Below are 20,595 nucleotides of genomic sequence, written 5' to 3'. Positions count from 1 at the left end.
CCTCAAGTTCTAACTTTGGGAAATCTCTCTTTGCATCGCAGAACTTCTTGGCGATACACTGACTGCCCCTTTCTATCGCCGACTTGGTTTCTTCTCTCAATGATGGCACATTTGGAGTTTAGGCGGTCAAGCTAGCCGCTCCACGATTTTCCAAGATCTCTTGGCGATCATCAAGCTTTTCTTTCTTTATTTATTCAGTTTCTTTTGTTCCTTTTTTCCTGTTAGTTTCCTTGATTTGTTCCTCAATCCATATACCTAAAATCAAAGCCTTAACATTAGTTTATGGTAAAAATTAAGAATTTGAGGACACTAAATCGATATTAAAAAAGTCCCAAATGATTCCAAATCTCGGACTCATCACCTAGGTGTATCTCTTGTGATCCACAATAGTCACCCCCTGTAGTGGGGGAAACGATAATCAGGGGTAGAAGTAGGAAGGGTATATGGAGGGTAATTTTCCATGGCTTTCTTCGTACTTGCATCACAACTATTTCAACATAGTTTATATAGACTCCCATAATTAAACAAAGCATGAGTATGGAATACACAATTTCCAGCATGAGTTATGGACTCTTTGGTCATACTTGGAGGGCATGGGCCACAGACATAAGTTCCAGTTAGAGCTTGGCTTCGAACTTCAAGTCTTCACGAAATATATCACCTCCCATTGTAGCCCCGGTTGGCTAGTCCACATCAATTCTGTTGGCAACCCATCAAATTTGGCTGCTCTTAGTGGTAATTTTTCCTGCACATGCAGATCCATTCCTTATCTTTTTATCCCAGAAGAGAGTTTATTTTCTCTTGTTTGATGTTGACTTCCACTACTCTCACAAGAACTGAAGGCAGCTTAAAAACTTTTCTACTAGCTCGCAAAGGCCCATTGAATCTTTCCCTTCCTGATAGAGGCATAAAATTCCATGACCAACTCTAGAAAGAAGCCTCGTATGGTGTTTTGAAGGGGCATCCACTTTTTGGTGGTGAACTCTTGCACGATATTACAGAATTCCTCCCCTACCCAGCTATGTTGAAACTCTTCTCTAGAGTGAAGTGGCAGTTACTTTAGAAATTATACTTATGTTTCATGCCCTCAACTCTGAATGAAATATCTCCTTTTAACACCCCGTAACTACTAGAACATGTGCCACTAAGTTGACGTCAACAAAAAGAAATGATGATATAAATTAATAATTTTCTCATAAATGTATTTGGAAATATTTGAAGTATAAAAAGATATGTTTTAGGCAAGGAAATCCTTAACACTAAAGTTCAAGTTAAGGGTTCATTGTGATAAAGTGTTCAAAAATAGTTCCTTATATTTCCTATATTTGTACAAAAATCTACCAATTTATGTAGAGTTAGAGAACCTACAATACATTAAATTGAAGATATACAAGTCTAGTTTCTAACATATTAAACCATTTGTTGATATTATAAAAAACAAGAAATGTGTTTACATTCTAGCCAGACAGCACTAACAACCTATAGTGTGGGCCCCTTGAGTAGGTGCAAATTATTTTTGATTATATATACATTTCAGCTTGACGTTAATTCATTTTTTTTCTCAATTCAGTATACAAACACTTTTAAACTCTCTCTAAGAGTATCCCTTCAACTAAGTACAAAAAACTACAAGATCTCAACCTGATCTCCCCCTGGAATGTTCGTAGAGGTTGCGTTACTTATTTTCTCCTCTTTGCTTGTGGGTTGAAGGGTTCTTCAAGAAGAAGGAATCATATTTATTGGGTGTCTTTCTATTGTTTTGTGGTAATAATATCACTCTTAATGTTTAGTTGAGTCAATCAAAGTAATAGTTAAGCTATGTTAACTAGGACATACAGTTAAATGGTCAGAAAATATTATTTGGATTTTTCTATGAAGTTGGGCTATATTAAGGTGTTTATTTGATGTTTTTGTGTCTGGAATGTTGGATATTTATATGTATATTTTTTATTGTTGTAATTTTCAATATAAAGAGAAGCATAAGTGTAGGAGAGTGTTGAGTTGTTAGTTAAAAGTCAAGTTTTTCGATAGATAAATTGTGTACTCTCTATCCTTTAGCTTAACTTGATTCCTATTGTTGTTCTTTGAAGATTAAGGTGTTTTAACATGTAAGGTTTATTATGTTGTCGAGTTAATTTTACTTAAACATATGTAAATTTCTCTCTTAATTTTCATTCGGTGTGAATTGTGTGTCTTATCGATATATATCGAGAGAGCGCCTAAGGATTGAGTGCATCTTGAGAGAGAAAGAGAGAGAGAGAGGCTATTGAAACCTATACAATACATCTTGGGGAAAAAAAATAAGGATTGAATGTGGAAATGATGAAATTTTGACAATATCATGTAATGAAGGTTTTTTTGTTTACTCGTATTACCAGTGTGATTGAAATTGTGTTTGTGTGAATATTGATTGTCTCGGGTACCATGCCTTCTACAGAATATCAGTTGGTAGGGTCAGGTACTACACTAGTACATATTCTGGGTTATCTCGGGTACCACACATGGTATGAGATATTTCTTCATTATAGGTACCACACCTGATACATATTATTGATTGGCACCAAGCATGATACTGGATAACTCTTAATTTGCTCAGATACCACGCCTCTTATATATTATTGATTAGATTAGGTACCACGTCTGGTACATGATACTATTGGTTGGATCAAGTACCACACCTAGTACATGTTTTGACTATTTTCTTTGCATTGAATCTGACTTAAATGTCCAACAGCGGTAGCCACAAGAATGTTTGTGCTAGCATCCAATATTTTGATCAATGTATTATTATCGTGTCCTTACTATTATTATGTTTTTGTTACTCTTAATAGTAAATTTTTATTTTTTATTTTACTTAGATGAATTCTTGGAGAGTTGCTTGAACAAATTTTATCTATTATTGTTCCTTCACTAGAAGTGCGTATTTTTATGAAAATTTCTAGTTAATTTAAATTCTCTAATCAATTCATTGAAATTTGTGGATAAGTGACACTATGGTTTAATAAATACAAAAGAGGCAAGAAGGAATTTCCCACACTCGCTCTTGACAAGTGCTCAAATAAAACATGAAGCGATTTCTTCATTCTTCTTCTTCAATCGAATTTTTCTAATATATTCTCTTTAAATTCATCACTACCAATTCATTATATTTTGGAACCTGTTAAACCACATTCATGGTAAAGGAAACCCTGGATTTTAATAAGAGAGCAACCCCATCCAAGAAGATCAAATTATGTATCATTTTTGTCATATTGATTTCCGATATTCCTTATAATGGCTTTCTAATCTATATGAACCATCACCTTTCTACCAATTCTCTTGTAATGTGAAATCCTTAGTATGGAAAGACATTTGAATTATGGACCTCAGAGTTTTGCACGTGACGTACTATATGAGTATATATAATTGTATGGTAGTGACATAAAGGATTTGCAAGTTATATCTTCTCCGTCACTTCAAAGTATGTCAGTTGTACCTAATGATCCTGCAATAATGAAACCTGATTCTCCTTACCCCACAAATACAACTATGGCCTCGACATCTCATGCTGGTACCGGTTCCCTAAATCTTGCTATCCACCCCATAAGTCCAATCAAATCCTAGGAAATTAACAAATTGTTATATAATATATCGTCTATTAAAATTTCAGAAACTACATCGACTTCTCTTTCAAGTGTAATAATAAATCTTGGCCCAAAAACGACATGTTCTTTGGATATGAATGCTACTGTGATTACAATTACTAATGAACCAAATTCAATTGAGATAACATGTGTATCACTCAAAAAGCAGACAAAACTATCTCCCATAAGAATTGAAGCTCAGTTCGAATTGATGTAATCCACTCCATATTCATTATTACAAATCACAAATATCAATGCAAATACTTCACCAGCACTATCAATGAAACCTCACCCATCAAATACCAGTGAAGAAACCCTAGAGTCATTTCTGAAATCCATAACTAAAAATTTGAAGGTATCATCATTATAAAGGTAAGTATGCTTGAGGAAGAGATAAGGTGCATCGAAGACGGCATCGACACATAAGACATTTACTAGGAAGGCAAAACTTGAAAAATATTGTTACTTTATATGAACATTAAAGTTCAAGAAATCATGTGGTGGGAAGAGAAGCCTAGAACTCATGTGGCCCAAGAAGATTTGAAAAGGATTTTGATTTTGAGGAAATAAATGTAAAGCTCAATAAGAAAGAGGTTTGAGACATTTTTTGCAAAAATAACAATATCAAAGAGGATGATGAAAAGGAGAATGAAAAACTAATGGATGATGATGATGTTAAAGGTTAAACCAGAGAAGTACATATAAAAATAAAATAAAAAATGAAGTGTGTTCAACGTAAGAATGACTTCTTTCTATGGTGCACCTGATCATTAATCATCAAAACATGACATTCTCCGGGCAAAGGAAAAAAAATTATGGGACATTTTGAGTCGATAAATATAACTCGTTCAGAGTTATGAGACGTGGTATGAATGAGTTATGTTTTTAAACTCCAAATGTACAATAATCTTTTTTTCCTTTTTTTCAGACTAATTCATGATCAAGTGCACCATACGAAAGAGAATCAAAAAGTCATTTTTATTGTAAACTTACTTCCTATTATCTTTTACATGTAGTTCATTGGATTCACCTTTAACATCATCATCATTCATCTCTTTGTCATCCTAATTTCTATCATCTACTTTGGCTTTGTTATTTTAGCAAATAAAGTCCCGAACATCTTTCTTATTGGAGTTTCGATTAATTTCCTTGAAATCAAAATACTTCCATGTGTATTTAAATCAACTTCATTTTCAACATTTGACTTTCTTAGTTAATGACCTATGTGCCGATGTGGACCTTAGTGCACCTAATAGCTTCCCCAAGCAACATTCAAATTGATAAGCTAATATAGATACCAACATATTTTAGTTGTGAGTCCCTATATTTTAGGGTTTCTTCAATGCTATGTAATGGCAGTGGTTCCGCTGGTGCTTGAGCAGTCTATACATTGATATTTGTGGTCCGCAGTCATAGCGATATAGAGGATATCCACTATCTAGACTGTTTGTTAATTATCATGGGAGATCATTTTTGAATGTTTAGTGAATGATACACCTATCGGCTCAACTGAATTTGTTTCATCAATAACTAGATCTGGAGTAACATTGTCACTAAGTATTTTTAGCAAAAAATATGCCAGTTTACTGCAAAGATACATTATTACTTGCAAAGAGAACTATATCCATTTTTTGGATTTAAAGAAGATGATAAACTTGATACTAGTTTACAAAACTACCCAGGTTTAAATAGGACATGCAACATGGATAGAAATGAAGTGTGTTTGGGAAACGAATACCACTTTGAGATGTCGATGCCTTATTTGTAGGTGTGGATGTGTAAAATGGGTCTATATTATTGTAGGATTGTCAAGTACAAATGAATGTTCTTTGAGGTAATGGAGAACATATAGTCTGAAGATCATTTATGTCACTACTGCATAAGTGCATACATACTCATAGATTCTCTTATGCGTAGAAACCTGAGGTGCGTACATTCATTGTCTTTCTATCCCAAAGGATTTCACATTCCAAAAACCAATGGTAGAAGGATGAGGGTTCATATCTATTACAAAGCCTTTTTCGGAAATTGATATAACAGAAATGGGATTACCAATACGTAATTTGGCCATTGTGAATAGGGAGACTCTCTCATAAGTTCTAGTAATTTTCGCTGCTATAAATGTTGTTTGACATGTGTGAAAACCCTATTGTATTTATATAAAAGAATCATAGTGCTTCAAGTGAAGAAGAAGAGTACGTAAGAAACCACTTCAAGTTTTATTTGAGCACTTGTCAAGAGCAAGCGAGGGAAGCTCCTTCTTACCTCTAGTCTATTTGTATTTGTATCTATAGATGGACAAAACTATCAATTATTCACAAATTCATTTAAAAAATAACTCAGTTCGAGAACCTAAATAATCTTGAAATTTGCGAAAAAATGTATTCCCTCTTTCAGTAAAGGAATTTTTTTTTATAAAATTAGTTCAAGCAACTCACTGGGAAATCATCTAAGTTAAAATAAATAAAATGTGAGTGTTAAGAATAAAAACTACAAAACAACAGTAAATATACGACAATTATAAATAAATAAGAATACAATTTTCTTAGTTGGACCGTATTTTCTTGTGGCTACATTGGTTGGACTTTTAAGCTACAATTTTATTCGTTTCGGGCTATAAACTATTCATTCACTCCAATTATCAAGCAAAAAAAACAACTAAACCTTTTCGATTTAGAATATCATTTACTAAATCAAAGAACGGACTTTATTATTCCAATAAGCAAAAAAAAATCATTAATAGTACATAGTAAATGCTTAAATAGATTCTACTTGTTTTTTTCAAAATTGGAAAATAGGATAGACTTAAATAGATTGAAACCTTATTTCTATATTGAACGGAGATAGTATCAAATTAAATCTCGTAATTTTTTAATTCAAGATTTTCTAATGCCCTACATATACCTCAAACATACCAAATGATAGTTTAGATTTAAAAAACATGTCAAATTATAGTTTAGATTTAAAAAGAACATGCCAAAATTGGGTGCAAATGCAAGTTGTTTGTAATGAATATGAAAACATTTTAATTAGTTGCTCTATTTACTACTTAAGGAAGCTAAGTGTATCCTATAATAAAAATCATATAAGAAAAGTTAAAGTATATGCTCGGTAAAAAAGTAAAACAATAAATTCCCAATAACTTATTTTTAGAAAAATACGTTAACATCAAACTTGAAAGTATTTTTAACTTATATCATATAAAGTGATTGGTGCAGATACTATTCTAATATGAAATTAAAGAAATTATTATATGAAAATAATGAATCACTAGGATAAAAACTTCACTACTAGTATTTTATATAAGAAAAACAAGCAAGAATTATATATGAAAAAACAACAAACAAAAGCAAAGAAAAAATGTAAAAGAGAAGGGCTTATACCTTTCTCCGAACAGCAAATGAAGACGATGAGATTGATGAATAAGCTCCCCCCCACTGACTAAATTGACTCAAAATAGATAGAAAAATATTTAGAACTTGAGCTAATATTAACAATTCTTAGGCTTGGGATAATGAATCCAACAACCTATCCGATTAAAGAAATTTTAGCCCTTTCGGCTTTGGAAACCATTTTTTTTCAAATAGTGAGAATGATAGAGTTATTTATAGGGTTGAAATCTTTTGATTCTTGATCTGAACCTCGATGTGGGATTTAGGCAAAAATAGAATTCCTTATAGGATAAAGATTCACGTGTTGCAAACAAACAATTTTATACGATTTAAGAATGAAAATTAAAATGAAAGAAATTGGAAAACAAAGGGATAATATTGATTATGGGTAGATAGTGCAACATCTATTTATCTATCTATCTATCCATCCGTCTGTCCTTGTGTTCGTTCATCCTTCCATCTGTCCGTCCATCCATCCATCCATCCATCACTATCTATCTGTCTGTCTATCTTGTCTATTTGTTTGTTTGTCCATCTGTCTTTCCGTCTCTTTGTTATTCATTACTTCTATCAATCAATTCGTACATCCATCCATCCATCTATCTACCATCTATCCATCTATCCATCCATCCATCCACCCATCCATGTATCCACCCATCCATCCATCCATCATATCATATTATATACTAAAAGTGAGAAGAATCTAAGTCAAAAGTTGAATTACTAAAATACTATAACGGCCTGAACTATCATTATTGAGGAAGTAAAAGTATCAAGGGAAAACTGGGGCCACCATCCCACCACAACAGGCCTGTCCAAGTATCAAGGGAAAATTGGGGCCACCATCCCACCACAACAGGCTTGCTGCCTCTAGGGAGGCGACACCAGAGTGACAAAGTTCATGGTAGAGTGAATGGACGGGGCAAAACATTAATGACGCAAAACCTTATTTTCACTTTTTCCCAAAACACCTAAAAAAAGGTGAGGATTACCCAGAAACCCTGAAAGGCTGTCTTTGGTTGGGAAAGAAGGTGGAAGAGATTTCTAGGGCAAGGATGACTATATCTTGCGAACTAATTGTCAAATCCACCGTCACGAAGTCCGAGAATAAGAATTGGATCCATAATTTTGTGCAGGTGCTTGGCGTCCAGGTAGGATGAATTTATTTAATTGAGTAGTTGTAAATTTGTGAATCATTGTGTAGTATACTTGTAATTGATGGTAGAAGTCATGCGTAAACTTTCGTGCACGAAAAAAGGAATAGTCGTACATGTAATCCTAAGTTACTCCAACCGGTTTGTACCTTAGAGGGGGACCTAATCTGTGAATTAAGGTAGATGATGGTATGATTTCATGTTTGTTTGATGTATGTTAGTATTTGCTTCATTGTAATGCATGTATGTATGCAAATGTTGCACTATTGAATACGTCAAACACAAATGACTATAAATGAATGATTTTATGACTTGAATCAAAATTTGATCATATGATTATGAGAATGTGCATTGCAATTGTGATTGTAGCTTGTTGAATAGATCGGGTGTTATGTCCAACACACTAACTGGGATCAGATATTGCATATCGACATACACAAAAACTTGTTTGAATATTCTAAAATAGCTATAGCTAGTACTTTTCCAGTCCAATTTATTAGGTGAAGACTTTTTTTCAATTTAAAATAGATATCTTTTGTGGGGGCAGTGGGGTGGGGGGCTATTCTTTTCTCGAGAAAGGGCCTAAAATACCCTGAGAATATTGGAAATGGTACAAAACTACCGTCCATCAACGTATTGGCTCCAGCATGCCCTTCTCATCCACGTATTGGATTCAAAATACCCTTGTCATCCACCTCTGGATTCAAAATTGACCACTTGTTTCATGGTTTTAAACTTAAACTATTTCAATATATTTTTTTAATACTTGGTGCTCAAATATTGAATATAATTTAATTTATTAACTAACCCGCTACAAACCCATTAATAATTAAATCCCACCCAATTAATAAACCAATTCTAATATCAAAATCGCCATAAACACTACTAAAACACGATAAAATTACAGATTTCTAAAAATGATTTAAAAAATTATTCGAGTCCGAATTGAAGACCCAATTAAATTTAAATTTAGCCGCTTATTTTAGAGAACACTTTCAATAATATTCTCTTTCAATATTGAATTCGAAATTTATGATTAAAGGTAAAGAAGTAGTACATCCCGAATTAATTCATGCACTTTTAAATATAATTTTATGAATATTAATTATTTGTTTTAAATATTAAAACTTGAATATAATATTTTTTAAATTTTTTTTATTAAGTAACATCATATAATTGAGACGAAAGAATAATTAAGATGAACATAGTAAGGCTTTTAAGTTTATCGGTAAGTTTAATTTTGACACTTGAATTATACTATGTTTTGATTAAGGACTTGAATGCATGATAATAAACTTCTATAGACATTTTCGCCTCAAAAGTATAGAAACACTCGTTGGGTAATGAGACGGGTTTATTAATTGGGTGGGGTTTAATTAGTAATGGGTGGGTAGTTTATTGGTTTATAAATTCTATCAATAAGTTAAATTATAACAAATAGTTGAGCACCACGTATTAAAAAAATATTTAAATAGTTTAAATTTAAAATCGTTAAATAAGTGGTCAATTTTGAACCCAAAGGTGGATGACAAGGGCATTTTGGAGCCAATAGGTTGATGAGAAGGGTATTTTGAAGCCAATAAGTGGATGGAAGGTAGTTTTCTAACATTTCTAATACTTTAAGGGTATTTTAGGCCCTTTGTCGTTCTTTTATTCTAACTTTTCATGTTTCATGTTTAAGACCACAAAATTAAAGGTTGTTTTTGTACGTCCTACATATCCTTAGTTTGATACCAGAAAATTAAGTCTTCTTTATTGTTGAAAATTTCCATATTAAATTAAAATTAGACATATTTATATTTAACTATACAACCTTAAAAGAATGAATAACATAGAATAATGTTAAATTATTATAATAGTCCAACTTTACACACAATTTATTATATCTTCTCTAGTTTATGTTATTTATACAACTATATTTTATGTAGACACATTATTACATTGAAGAACAATGACATTTTTGAACAGTTGGGACTTTTTAGAAGTTAGTAAATTATTTTTGATAAGATACAATAAATACCTTTTTGTACTACCCTTTGTTGAACATTAATATAGGGGTTTCCGCTTATTTTTAAACTATAAGTTTGAAATTTTTTGTATTGTAGTTCTTTTTCTTAAAACACTCAAGTTAATATATATTCTGTATGTTATTTTATGTTTATTTATATTACATTATACAAAAGCATCACACACCTTTTAATATTGAATGATTGTGATTTTTCTAAGGAGTTGAGACTTTTAAGTGAGTTTTAACATTTCTGAAGGATTTTGACTTTTCTAAAGGGTTGTAATTTTTCTAATAAGACAAGATAAATATGTTCATACTACCCTTTGTTGGTTATGAATGGAAGGATTTCCTCACATCTCTAAACTATCAACTTATTAAGTTTTCGATTCTTCTTTTGTGTGGAATTTAAAGGCTCCATAATTTGAATGTTAAATTACTACAATACTCCAACTAAAAGCACCTATTTAGTATAAATTAAATATTTTACATTGATAGTTATTTATTTGTTTTTATTATACTAAAAGCAAAACTCCAACAACACAACAATAACTAAGCAATAAATTAAAGGGGAGGAAGGAGAAGGTCCATTTAAGAGTTTTAATTAAGAGTTTATAAGAGTGACTTTGTGTATTTTTACCGTTACGGCTCGAGCCTAGACCTTGGACATGACCGGTACTCGAGAATCATTGCTGGCCAGCAAGAAAATTGTTGGCATCGATAAATACTTAGTGGAAGACTTACTCAAGCAATGATAGGATCAAACCATAATTAAAATTTTAAACTCAAATACTTATCTCATAAATTCTGGAAAATACACAACAACCATACTTATAATTTGCAAAATAACTCAAGGAAAGTAAATACCGAGAGACACCTAGACTGTGCCTATCTATAATGCCTCTACTATTAAAGAAGGATGTCGGTTAAAAAACCACGACATGTCAAAACTACTAACTAGAAATTAAATGTGAAGTCCTCCGAAATGCTAGAAGGCTCACCCAAAAACTAGCTTAACTGTAGAGTGATCTTAATGAAGTGCCTATTGATGATCCTGAATACCTATATCTGCATCATAAAAAAATGCATGCTGAATGACATTAGTACATTTGAATGTATGAGTATGCATATAGACAAAGAGAAATGACTCAATGAAAAGACCACAATCGATAAAATATACTCAAGCTGAACATAAAGATATAAAGGAGTTAAATCATTTAACGCTTTACAAAATACTTACTCATCTATTAACTGTAATGACCATGTTCCATCGTTGTAGAAAATCAAATTGGGAGAACTTTTGGGTCGGAAAACTTTTTCTTAGTATTGTAAAATTTTCCAACCTAGTCCAGATTTGAAAAAAAAATCAAAGTCATTATGGTGTAAAGAAATCTGATATCAATTGGGTGATTTACTTACTTTTTTGGTTACATGAGGGGATAGATAACTCATTAGGAATCCGTACGACTTCATGGAATTGAATTCGGGCGATATAACACCAAAATTTAATCTTGGCGTAGGTATTTTCTGAGTGTCGTTGGTTAGAGGTGTGTTGTGACATGGGGGTTTCAGAATTAAATAAATAGCTCAAAGTCTTGTGCAAGCAGCTTTGACAGTGGTTTTGGTCTTTAGCGGGATAGGTGACGTTGTAGCGGTCCACACACAACTTAAAATCAAAAATAAATTCCTAAACGTCTTTATTTTACATTTTTCGACTTTGAGAGCTAAAGATGACCCCATAAAACTTCATAACAGTTTTCCACTATTCTTGAGGCTAAATGTAAGATTTTCACCTCCTGAATCCGTTTTTTTGATTCGTAGAACCTATTTTCTTGGGTTATTATCAATGGGGGAGAGTTTGAGTTGGAACCCATGGTTCTAAAATCCCTAGTTTGGTTACTTTCGGATAATGAGTATGATCTAGGGTTGTTAGAATTGTTAGTAGTTCGGGTACTTAGTGATTGTTTATTGATTCCCGTATTTTATTAATTGTTCGTACACCAAGAACAAGCGGAACAAATTTGGAAAGAGAACGATCAAGATTCTTAGGGTTTCAAGCTTGTTTCAGGGTAGGTGATTGTTGTGATTCTATGGTTTTGTGATGAATGTTAGTTCTTTCTTCATTGTGATATTTGTATATATATGAATGTTGCATTATTGATCACACTTGTTGTAAATAAGATAGACGAATGATTATATGCCATGAATCACTTCTTGATTGTATGAAGTCAGAGTATACTTGTGTTTGTGATTGTGGTGTGTTGAAAGATAAGATTTCCATGTTCAAGCTTAACTAACTGAGATTGGTTGCCACGTACCCACATAAATATGGGATCGAATTGCCACATTTTGGTATGCTAACAATTTTTGTTTGTGTTCCATCAGAGGACCAACTAAATGATATATTGTGTATTTTGAGAAATGTGAACTTGTACGTTTATCATAAATGTGGTGTTATGTATATTTTATGTATATGCATGTGTTTATAATGTTATTGGACTTGCTTACGTTACACTTACTGGGGTAGCCGCATGATCCTACTTGTACAATGTAGTTTTTTACTGATACTGCACTAAATCTTATATTTGTTAAGTATAGAGAATCTTTAGGTGACTATTGACATACCTCATTTAGAATACTAGTGATCATTCGAGTTCAAGGGTGAGCTAATTCTTCCGAGCTTCCTTGGAATCTCTTTAATTCTTTGTCCACATTTCCGGACTTAGACTAGTTCTTAGATGCTTATTATATTGGTTGAATTGTACCCATTTTCCTTTTAGACTTATAGATCTTGTTAGAGTTTTGGTATATTGACTTTCAGGTTCTCGGTTAACTCTTCCGTATTTGTTTTAGTTTATAGACTTTTGTTAGATTTTATAGGAAATCTATTTATCTCCTTAGTATTAGACTAGCTTCCGTAACTTTAATGCCTCAGATTTTTGTTTAGTTACTTGGCTTGGTGTTGCAATAGTGGTTCTCTCACCAGAGAGTTAGTGTGGGTGCTAATCACAGTTGGGGGGATTGTGATAAAGTTGGTCTCAAAGCCTAGGTTTGTTGATCTCAATATACTGAAATGAGTTAGTAGAGTCTTGCAGAATGGTATGGAGATGCCTTTACTTGATTCCAATTGGTATCTATAGATACAGATTGCTATCTAACCTCTTTCACTTTTCTATCCATAGATGGTTAACACTAGATGCAATGTTTGTCATGTCGCTTCATTAATACTCTAACTGAGGGTTCTACAACGAAAGGTCGCGGTAGAGGCAGGTGTAGAGGAAGATATAGAGGTAGAAGTCATGGAGGATTATCACCTATCGGGGATGAAGATCATATGGAGAATTCTTCTATGAATGAGAACCCTCCTGTGCATCATGAAGAGATAGATGAGAATGTTGATGTTGAAGAGGTTGGATAAGACAAAGAGGTGCATTCTAAGACTACCGGTGTTCCTCCCGTAGACCCAGTGGTAGCTCAGTAGATCATGTCTTTCTTGAAGGGGTTGGTTGGTCCTGGAGTGCTTCCTTCTATTCAAGCAACTCAATCTCCCTTCAATCCTCCAATTTATATTACTACTCCTAAGGCAAGCAGAAACGTGGGTAATGATGCTCTCTTTCATTCTTTGTTGGTTTCTGTTAAGACTGGTAACGAGAATGACATGTTGACTACGTTTTTGAAGCATAAGCCACTTGTGTTTCCCTGTTCTGAGAATGGATATGCTTATGATTTCATCTTAGATTTCTATGAAAGGCTTCGTAAGTTGGAATTGTCCATCAACACGGGGTTTACTTCGTGACTTTTCAACTTCAAGGTAAGGCTTAGTAGTGGTGGAGAGATTATATGGAATGCATATTTTTAGTTTTACCTCCAGTTGCTTGGACCCAATTTCATGCTCTATTTTTGGAAAAAAATTTGACTTTCAGGATCGTAAGAATGATGAACATATGGCTTTGGAACAATGCCGTATGACAGTGACTACTTATAAGGCCAAGTTCCATACTTTGTAAAGATATGTTACTTAATGGGTGACTATTGAGGTGGAGAAGATCCAGTTATTTGTTAGGGGACTTAATTCTGAGTTGCAAGTATTATCTGTTCATATGGATTTTTTAGGGAGGAATTTTACTGAGGAAACAAACTATGTTAAGAAAGTGGAGGGGTGAGGAACGACTATGCTAAGGCATTCACAAAAAGGGACAAATATTCAAGCAACTTTCAAGGTTCTTATTCTAGAGGTTCAAGAAGGCCAACACTGGCAGCCAAGCCAATTCACCTCTACGGGTAATTACTTGGTAACTCTACCTTATAATTTGATTCACGAAAGTCAATGAATCGCACTTTCGAGGGGTAGTATGCCCTCTTTTAATCGTACATGTTACAACTACGGAGCACTTGGCATATTAGGAGAGATTGTCCCAACCAATGTATATTTAAGTCCACATAGAAGCATACTAGAGCAGTGGTACCCACATGAAATGGTAATAATGGTCGAGGATATCCACACGGTGGGCGATGAGGTAATCCACAAGGTCATGAAGGTAGAGTAAATGATAATGCAACATGGGGTAACATGAAACCAGGAAAGGAAGTGGTTGTTCAAGATGATAGGGCTCAATGTTATGCATTTATAGAAAATAATACGACAGAGGCGTCTAACACAGTCATTGTAGGTACTATTCTTGTCTGTGATCGAATGGCTAATGTGTTATTTTATCCGTTTTCTACTTATTCATATGTATCCATGAGATTTTCATAAAAGTTTGATATGGTTTGTGATGTACTTGATGCCTCTATCCATGTTTCTAACACAGTTAGAGAGTCTCATAGTCACCCATGTCTAGAGTGCATGTCCTATATTGTTAATGGGTTTTTCAGACTTGGATAATTTTGTGATATTGGATATGACTGACTTTTATATTATCTTAGGGATGACTTGGTTGTCCCCTTATTATGCAGTGTTGAATTGTAATACTAAGTATAACTCTAGCAATTTTGAGAAGGGAAAAGTTAGTGGGGGAAGCGATGTACATGCCTAAAAAAGCAAAGATCATATCGTCTATTCGGGCTAGGAAGCTGGTAGGGCGGGTTTTTTTTTAAATCTTTTTTGGCTCATATTAGGGATGTGGAGGTTGAGATTTCATCTATTTAGTCCATACTTGTGGTTTCAGAATTTAGAGAAGTGTTTCCTACTGATTTGCCTAGTATGCCTCTGGATATAGATATAGATTTTTGCATTGATTTGGTACCTGGTACTCGTCCCATTTCTATCCCTCCATATCGATTAAGCAGAATTAAGAGATCTAAAGGCTCAAATCCAAGAGCTTCTTGATAAAGTATTTATTCGACTTAGTGCTTCAAAATGAGGTCCCCCTTTTTTGTTTGTTAAAAAAAGATGGTAGTATGAGAATGTGTATAGATTACCGGCAATTGAATAGGGTTACTATTTCGAATAAATACCCTTTACCTCGAATAGATGATCTTTTTGACCAATTACAAGGTGCATCAGTTTTCTCCAAGATTGATCTAAGGTCTGGCTACCATCAATTGAAAATTAAGTGTGAAGATGTGCCCAAGACGGTGTGTAGAACTCTCTATGAGCACTATACGTCATTGGTTATGTCTTTTGGTTTGACTAAGTGCCTGTAACTTTTATGAGTTTAATGAATGGGGTGGTCAAGCCATTTCTTGTTTCATTCGTCATAGTCTTTATTGATGACATTTGGGTCTTTTCAAAAAGTGAGGAACAATATACCGACCATCTTAGTATTGTTATGGGTGTTCTTGGGAAACAAAGTTTGTATGCTAATTTTCAAAGTGTGAATTTTGGTTGACTTCTGTAGAATTTTTGGGACATGTAGCCTCAAAAGAAGGGGTAATGGTAGATAGTCAAAAGATTGAGGAGGTTAAGAATTTGGTTTGTCCATGTTTTGTGATTGAAGTTAAGAGTTTTGTGGGGCTCACTAGCTAGTATTGTCGATTTGTGAAGAACTTTGCTTCTATTGGCACTCACTTGACTAATTTGACCAAAAAGGAGATGCCATTTGAATGTGTTGAAAAGTGCGAGGAGCAAGAATTTTTTGACGACAACACATATTCTAGCGTTATCAATGGAAATTAAATACTCTATCATTTACTGTGATGCTTCACATTATGGTCTGGGTGCTATATTGATGTTGGATAAGAATGTGATAGCTTATGACTCATGTCAATTAAAGGTGAATGAGAGAAATTACCCAACACACAATTTTTCGTAGTTTGCAGCATGTGTTCACTCAAAAAGATCTAAAGTTGAGACAGTAAAGATGGATGGAGTTACTTAAGGATTACGATTGAGCATTCAACACCATTCAGGTAAGTCTAACATTGTGACAGGCTCTTTGAGTCGAAAGACAGTAAGTATGGGTATTTTAGCTTACTTTAGTGTATCCAAGCGACCTTTGGCTAATGAAATTCAGATACCGGAGTCTAAATTAATGTGATTGGGCATAGAGAAAGGTGGGGTGTTAGCTAGCATTAAAGTTAGGGCCACATTCATTGAAGATATCAAAGCCAAGTAATTTGAGGATGAGAACTTGAATGAACTTAGAAAGAAGATTGCGCTTCGTAAGTTACAAGAGACCACTGTTGATGCGGAAGGTGTACTTAGTGTCAAAGGAAGAATTTGTGTTCCTCGAGTTGATGAATTAATTCAAAATTTGTTGATAGAGTTCCATGGTTTGTGATATTCTATTCATCCAGGTGTTACAAAGATGTATTGAGAGTTGAAGAAAATTTATTGGTGGATGGGCATAAAGAAGGATATATAGTCGAGTTTGTGGATAAGTGTTAACATTGTCAACATGTGAAATGTGAACACGAAAGGCTCGCAGGTTGTCCTCAAAGAATGCCAATTCCGTAACGGAAGTTGGAAAACTTGGGGAAGTTTGATCTACTTGGGTAGTGGTTGGTATATTTACTATGTCATCCCATTTCATTTCGGTAAGGATATATAATAGTGCTGAACAATTGGCTTAATTTTATGTGAAAGAGATAATGAGGTTGGATGGGGTTCCTCTCTCTATCATCTCTGACCGTGGTATCCAATTCACATCCAATTTTTGACGGAAATTACATGACGAATTGGGTAAGAACTCACTTTAGAACAAAATTCCATCCACAGACAGACGGGCAGTCCAAGAGGACTATTAAAGTGTTATAAGACATGTTGAGGCAACGTGTAATTGAATTTTGTGGGGATTGGGAAAAGTTCCAACCTTTGTGTGATGTAACACCCTGCATAAAAATCAGACAAAAAAGTAGACTTTTAGAAGTTGTAGGTGCCACCGATGGTCGACCAGTACAGACTGCGAGTCAGCTCCGTCGATGGGCCAGTCAAATTTCAGTCCTCAGTCGTGATTGACGATCGACTTGTATGGGTGGTCAGTTGACTTACGGTCTATCAGTCACCTCCGTCGATGGGCGAGCAAACTTTCAAGGTCAGCCAGTATAGACCGTCAGTCGACTTACGGTCTGTCAGTAAACTTTGTCGATGGGCCAACCGACTTTTAATCCTCAATCACAAATGACGGTTGACCACTACAGACTGTTAGTTGGCTTACGGTCCATCAGTCAACTCTGTTAGTAATTCTAATAGATTTTAAATTATGGGTCTTTTTGTCTTTTCATTGTTCTTTTGTCCCCTAAGTTATGTCGTTTAGACCCTAAACTATGGGTTTTAGCAAATTTAAGCCTAGAAACATAACAAGAACTTACTTAAGTCAAGTATTTAATGAAAACATAGAAAATTAGAAGCAAGAGGGGAGAAAAAGGTCAAGAACCCTAGTTCAAGAACGCAACAAGGTTCCATCAGCTTTGAACCTTGAAATCTAAGGATTTCTCCGTTCAATTCATCTCCAAGCATATGAGATTCCACTAGTGGGTTTCTTTTACCATTACGTCCATAAAGTTAAGACAGTTTGTTGATCCCTATTATGAATAGACCTAGGGTTTCTAGAATTACAATAGATCATTAAGAATTACCTAGGTGTATGTTCCAAATTAGATTATCATGTTATTACTAAGTTTATTGCATGCATTTTAGAACCCTAGCTATTTATTTCTTTAAGTCTTGAATTACACATGCTAGGTCAGATATATTAGTCATTCAGTTGTACATGCCTCAGTTATTATTGCATCATTACCATATTAATTGTTGCATTCTCAGTTTTGCATGTTCAGTTTTGAGATATCCAGTATTAAAATATCTCAGTCACAATGGGTCAAATACTTAATTAATTGGTAGTAGCATAATACCGAGTTAGACTAGGGTTCAACGTACCCAAATACTCCCATAACTACTAGTCAAGTGCGTTTTAAGTCCTCTCTATGAGCATCAATTTAGTAATTATGCCAGCATGCCTTTATACCTTTGGTCGGGTATATATTGGGTCCTCTCATTGGGGCGTATAGATTATATATGAGCATCAATTTAGTAAGTACGCCAGCATCCCCTCTATGCCTTTATATATTGGGTCCTCTCGATGGGGCGTATAGATTAGATTCCACATTTAACACATATAGTTTTATTGTCTGTTCTTAGTAGCTTCAATACCTCAGTTAGTCTCTATCGCATTGACTATATTTACAGTTCAGTCAGTATTCAGTCTCATCATATTATAAATTTGGTCATTACATTTAGTTAGCTCATTATTTTGTATATCATGTTGAGAATATTATACTTGCTTATGTTATGTTGAGTTATGTATTATTTCAGGTTTATTCTGTCATATATGCTCAGTACCTCTCAAGTACTAACGCATTCGCGTGCTATATCTTCTTGTGATGTAGGTTCCATCTCTTAGTATCCAAATCACGCTTAGATCAATTCCTGATTTCCATTAAGTGGAATCAGTGGTGAGTCCTCATTCTCTGAGGATAATAGTCATGAGGTTCTTTTTTTTATATTTTTAGTCCTTTAGTTTCAGTTTTTCTAGTCTTAGCCGGGGCTTGTCCCAATATTTTTAGTCAGTTAGAGGCTATTTTCAGATATAGTTAAATTGAACTTAGTTTTGAGTTAATATCTTCTTTGTAATAAACTCATCGGTATTTTATTTATCTCAATTATAGTATATAGGTATTCCCCATCCTTTCTTTTTATTTATGATTTTGCTTCCGTATCTATTTATTATCTTTATTATGCTCATTATCATGACAACATGGTTAGTTGAGATCACTTGTGATCCTAGGTCCCATGTCTGCGTCTCGAGGTAGCTCGGTGCATGACAAACTTAGTATCAGAGTACTACATTTAATAGTCCCAGGATGTCTGAAACACCGCACCAAATACAGTCCTTTTCGTGGGTGTGAAGGGCACCGCATCTAATGGGAGAGAGGTTATGAAGTGTTTAAGGAAAACTTCACTTTCTTGATATTTTATTATGTGTTGGTATGCTCTTCTTTCTAATCCATTGTTATGCACTTGAGATCATGCCTTCTCGTACAGTTTAAGGATTGAATGCTAATGCAGATGCTCTAGTACCAGATCAAGAAGTTTTTAGTGCAGAGTTTCATAAAAAAAATTTAGCTTTTGGCTCAAAGTATGACCAACAAGAACAATCAATAGTTTCCAGTTCTTACTAATAAAAGTGGTGGATCAGTGGCTGCTAGAGTTTGAGATTTTGATAGGATGAATCTACCTGAGTTTAAGGGTTGCAAGTTGGTGAATACCCACACATTTTATTGATAAGGTTAAGAAAATCTTTGGAGTGATGCAAGTGATTGCTAGTGAGAGGGTAAAAATGGCATCCTACCAGCTTAAGCATGTGGCTTCACATATGGTACACATAGTGGAAAGATCCATGGGCTAATCTTACCTTTATAACTCCTTATATAGCAGTCCAATTAAGTGTTAGTCAAGAAATTCTCTAAGAAACTTTCTCATTTTCTACTCCATTCAGTGACCCAATTATAGTTAGACGAGTATACAAAAATTTCTCTGTCATAGTCTGTTAGAAAAGTCACCTCAGCAGACCCCGTACAGTTAAAAATGGTAGACTTCAATATTATTCCGAGTATATATTGGTTGCATTCCTGTTATGCCTCAGTCGATTGTAGATCTAGAATTGTTCATTTTTAGTTTCCCCTTGACGTAGGTTCATATAAATTAGGTGTGTCCTTTTCACTTTCGTCGCTCTAGTGGGACTGCTGTAACGGGATGGGTGCCGATGCGGCATGCCACATGCAACTTAAAGTCATAAATACACCCCTAAATGTCTTTAGTACAAACTTTTCGACTTTGTGAGTTAAAGGAATGACCCCATACTACTTCTTTATAGTTTTCCACCATTGGTGAGTCTAAAGGTAAGTATTTCACCTCCTAAATTTTTCGATCTGCAAAACCTACTTTCTGAGGTTATTATCGGGGGGGGGGGGGGGGTTTTTGA

The 20,595-nt window shown here is 34.3% G+C and overlaps 1 protein-coding gene across 1 annotated transcript in view; it reads right to left on the bottom strand.

Annotated features, from left to right (window-relative positions):
* Positions 1-20,595, bottom strand: part of LOC107022264 — a 115,470-nt gene that overhangs the window by 10,924 nt on the left and 83,951 nt on the right. The gene's annotated exons all lie outside the window — the stretch shown is intronic.

This window comes from Solanum pennellii, chromosome 6 (genome assembly GCF_001406875.1).
Source record: "Solanum pennellii chromosome 6, SPENNV200".
Classification (NCBI taxonomy): Eukaryota; Viridiplantae; Streptophyta; class Magnoliopsida; order Solanales; family Solanaceae; genus Solanum; species Solanum pennellii.
The sequence above is the reverse complement of the archived record's forward strand: the minus strand, read 5'-3'. Positions and strand labels throughout refer to the sequence as shown.